Source organism: Tenrec ecaudatus, chromosome 10, assembly GCF_050624435.1.
Source record: "Tenrec ecaudatus isolate mTenEca1 chromosome 10, mTenEca1.hap1, whole genome shotgun sequence".
NCBI lineage: Eukaryota > Metazoa > Chordata > Mammalia > Afrosoricida > Tenrecidae > Tenrec > Tenrec ecaudatus.
The window spans coordinates 48,409,989-48,415,032 of NC_134539.1; the positions used below are offsets into that span (position 1 = coordinate 48,409,989).

General features: G+C 38.8%; 1 pseudogene; it reads left to right on the forward strand.

Annotated features, from left to right (window-relative positions):
* Nucleotides 1–252: 252 nt before the first annotated feature.
* On the forward strand, nucleotides 253–1,980 carry LOC142458509 (large ribosomal subunit protein uL14 pseudogene; annotated as a pseudogene).
* Nucleotides 1,981–5,044: the final 3,064 nt, after the last annotated feature.

A 5,044-nucleotide genomic window follows, 5' to 3' on the forward strand; every position in this document is an offset into this window, starting at 1 on the left:
CACATTCCACAGACTTTTGGTAACCTGAATCCAAATTTTAATCTGTGCTCAAATAGGAAAGGAATCAAGTTACAGAATAAATAAAATCACATCCTTCCCAAAGATCAATACAATTAAGTGTTAAATAATATCAATGTATAAGTTATAGTCTATTAATTTATATAATGTATTAACTATTTAATTGAACAAAAATAATTTTATTATTATTAATTACCAAACATGTAAGTATGATGCATGTTATTTCTGAATAAGATGGCAAAATATGTAGAACCTGAAGGTATACACAAAGACATACAACTCATCAATGGATCATAATAGAGAACTCAGAAATAAAGCCAAGCACTTACAGACACCTCCTTTCTTATAAAGACCTGAAACATATTCAGTGGGGAGAGACAGTCTTTTCAACAACGACGCTGGCAAAATCGAATCTCTATGTACAAAAGGAAACAGGTTCCCCACACTTGACACCATATACACAAATGAACTCAACAAGGATCAAAGACCTAAATATAAACCTTATAACTATAAAGGCCATCAATGAAAAAATAGGAACAAACTGAAAGCCCCTAGGACAAGGCAAAAACACACATGTACACATGATAAAAATGCCCACACGACAGGAAGAAGACTGGAACGTCCTAAAATGATGGCACTTTGGTACATCAAATTACATCATCAAAAGAGTAAGAAGAAAATCCACAGATTCAGAGACAATTTTGGGAAATGGCATAGTGGATAAACAGCTAATCTCCAAAATCCATAGGAAACGGCAACACTTCCATAGGAAAAGCACAAATAACCCAGTCACAACGTGGCCTGAAGACATGACTAGACAATTCACCAACGATAGGCACCACAGAGACTTCAGATTAAAATCATGACAAGATACCATCTCACAATGGCGCTAATAGGGGTGGGGGGGATAGAAAATAACACAGTCTGCAGGGATGTGGAGAGACTACACCCCTCATACGCTGCTGGAGGATCACAAAATTGGCCAATCACGATAGAGAGCAGTAAGATTGACCCTCTAGTGTTTATTTCAGCACTATCCACAAAAGCAAAAAGATGGAAACAACTGAACCGTCAATCTGTGGAGGAAAGAATAAATAAACGCTGGTATATACATACAATGGGATATTATGCATCTCTAAAGAGCAATTATGAAAACATCAAACACCTGATGACATGAACAAATTTGGAAGACATGATGCTCTGCAAAGTTAATCAATCTCATAGAGACAAATACTGCATGAGATTACTATTCTAAACAAAAAGCATCCAGAAAGATGGTTTTCATACCAAAGTAGTGAGTTTTGATGGTTACAGGGAGGTCAGGGAACCGGAGAGGGCAGGAGAAGGAGGTGGGGAAGAAAACAAATAATTTTTAATATTCTTTAAAAGACACACATGGAGATAAAGGCATACATGGTACACAGACACACATAGGTACACATAAGGGGGAAAAGATAGTAATATGCATAGATACACAGATAGTAGCATAGATAGGTATATAAATAAAAAGATACCTTTTTGTCTCTTTCCAGCATTCGCGACGTCGAAGCGAGGATGTGGTGGGTCCTCCAGTGCAAAGTTCCAGATTTCCCTGAGTCTTCCGGTCGGAGCGGTGATCAACTGTGCTGACAACACGGGAGCCAAAAATCTATATATCATCTCCGTGAAGGGGATCAAGGGCCGATTAAACAGACTGCCCGCTGCCGGTGTGGGTGACATGTGATGGCCACAGTCAAGAAAGGCAAACCCGGGCTCAGAAAGAAGGTCCATCCTGCGGTGGTGATACGGCAACGAAAGTCCTATCGGAGAAAAGACGGTGTGCTCCTTTATTTCGAAGATAATGCGGGGGTCATCCTGAACAAAAAAGGCGAGATGAAAGGTTCAGCCACCACAGGACCCGTTGCAAAGAAGTGTGCGGACTTGTGGCCCCGGATTGCGTCCAATGCCGGCAGCATTGCGTGATTTTGCCATATGTTTGTGAAAACCAAAAACAACCCTATTAAAAATTATTCACACTCCCCCAAAAAAGATACATAATATGCACACCCAAAAAAGTACATAATTAGTAAAAAGAAAAAAAGATATTCAGCAACCACAAAAAAGAGATTTATTCATTAGGTCTATGCATACAGTAAACTAAATTATATAACAGGTAATACATACAGAAATAGCTGTAAAAATACATAATTAATAAATTAAATCACATACTTTCATAATAGCAGCCTTTACATGAACAACTAGCAGGTGCTAAGAAATTTATTTTGAATTACAAGTGATAAACATCTCTATAAAAAATCAAATTAAACTTCATGGAAAAGGAAATTGAAAATCAAGGTCATCCTGCTAGTACATCTTAGATCAAGAATTCAAACCTTGATTACTATGATTTCAAAATCATGACCTTCCTATGGTGTTCTTCACCATTGCGTTGTAGAGTAGATTGTATGAAAGAGTTGAGAGGTCATGAGTCTTATATTTTCTCCTGAAGTCTTATTTTCAGTACTTATATTCTCTGATACATGACTGCTATGGTTTTAAAAAACAATTATAAGTTAGTTTGGGCATATGCAAAATTAAACAAGAGTATAGTTAGACAGATATTATGGAAATAATAAAGTCTTACAATTGTACCTTTTGTTTCTGCCTACCAAAATGCCCCAAATATATATTTTTCCATTCACAAGTAGAAATTTACCTTTCAGGTAAAAACACAATAATGGTACATTGTAGAGTGAGCTCTTTCTCTATGACATCTGTTATCTGAATTTTGATATTTCATTACTTTGTGAAATTTTCATATCCTTGTGATAAATTGTAGCCGTAGTAGTTAGTATATAACCATTCACAAGAGTGATGAAAACTTCAGTGGATGGTTTTCAAGAGTGAAAGGCAAATGCGGTTGTATCCCTAACCTACAATGGCGGTGGCCTAGGAATAGGTGCTAAGGTAGACATGCAGGCTGAGCACACATTGTGGGGAAAGTGGAAGGATACCCAAGAATATACCAATATTTGACAGAAGACGTTCCGTATGTGTATTTATCTTCCCTGCAAATATATCCCGGAATGGGGTGGAGCATAAAGGATCAAAGTTATGGATATATCTTAGACATAACCAAACTCGTTAAAGGAGTGAGTCCCTGGGAGATCAGGACCATAGTCTCAAGAGACATCAAGGTCCATTGTCATAGAATTGACAAACCAATGTTCTACATCCTACATAGGGTAGAGTCTTAAAATTGTATGAACAGTCATCTAAAGTGCAATCCATTGGTCTTTCCCAGTCCAGAGGAAAGAAAAGTAGGAGGGTGGGGGGGGACACACATGGAAATTAGATGGTGCCCGGTATCACTCCCAACTGCTCTGAAAAGGTTCACGTTGCAAGGTCCTGGATAGAGGGTGAGAAAAAAATTCAAAATCAGAAAACAGACCAGGCATACTGGTTAGAGATAGACAGAGAGACCACCAAGATTATGACGGCGGAAAAAATGTTTACAAGACTGAATTTAGTGACCCTTCAATCTGGAACTGAATCTACTCCCAGAGAAATAATAATCAGCCATTTAAGATCAAAAGAACAGCATTTACCCAATGACGAAGTTCAAAGGTTCCTTCTTTGTTAAAAAAAAAAAAAAGGGAGGAACAAAAACAGGGGTCACAGGGAAAGCAGATTAAGTGATGGTACAATGAAGGGATTGTAGTGGAGGAGTTGGAACAAAATGCCTATGAATTGTTGAATGTAAAACTGATAATGTGCTTGATAACCCTCATCTGATTCACAGTAAAAAGTTTCTTTTTAAATCATATAATTATTCTCGACAAGTGGAAGGTTATTTCTCTATTTTCCAATTTGATGGGAAACCCCACAGAATGGAAATTGTGCAATGGACATTTTTCTGCTTTCGTAGCTTAGAACAAACACAAAGTCACATTTTTAACCCTTCATCTCTCTATAAAACACTTCCTCTTCCACATGTCACCACCACATACGAGCAAAGTTCAACAGCCCCAAGAGGTAGGAACTTCATTCCTGGTCACAGTGTCTTTTAAAGAGAAATTGTACTTACCATAACTCTTATGTAACAGATGGCTTCATGCTGTACTTCTACTGTAACTCCTTCAGTGAATGTCACGTATCCTACTTCCTCCCTCAGCTTCCTGTTTTCATTCCTCCTTTTTCCCTACCCCTTCTAAGTTTGTCCGTTGGTGTAACTGGGTTCACTCTTGAAGTCAAGCTGGCTCAGACATCTGGGCCCTAAGCTGCTTGTTCCAGATTTATGACAAAACGGATTCGTATCAAAAATATTTTAACCTAGAACCTTTGTGATAATTAAGTTCGCGACAGCCACAGACCCCTCAGCTCACTTGTTCAACTAATGGAAATGGGTCAATAAGCGTAAGAGAAGCACAGCCACCTGGTATCCTAGCTTGCTCTAGGGGTACCATATGGGGCCTCTTAAACAATGGCCCAAACACAACTCTGTCCTGTATTAATCTTGCCCTTACACTCACAAGAGTTGTTTTCCCCAAGACATACTCAGTGCTAAGACGACTGGATCTGGGCAGGTTTCAAATCTCAACCAGTTGCCCATTCATTCACTTTCTCTCCTTCTCTCTCTCTCTACCCCTCTCTCAAAGATCGTTCTTCCTGCAAGCGGAACATGCATCGCTTCTCATGCTCAAGATCTGCCCTTTTCCCCTCTTCTCTGTGACTAGGAATCTTCTTCAAGAAAGCTCCAACTTCATTATGGTTGAAAAGCCCTTTTCAGAACCTTTTTGTTTCAAAACTAATTTCTTGTGTTGAATCGTGAGCCTAACAAGGAACACTTTAATTCACATTATTCTTAAATCCATTGATTTGATTTACATTGAGCCTCAATCCATACTGAAGGTTGCAGTCCTTGATCTTCATCAGTGATTGCTTCAAGTCTCCCTCACCTTCAGCAATCGGATGGACGCTGTGTCATCGGCATATCAAAGGGTGTTAGCAAGCCTTCCTCCACTCCTGATGCCACATAATCCAGCTT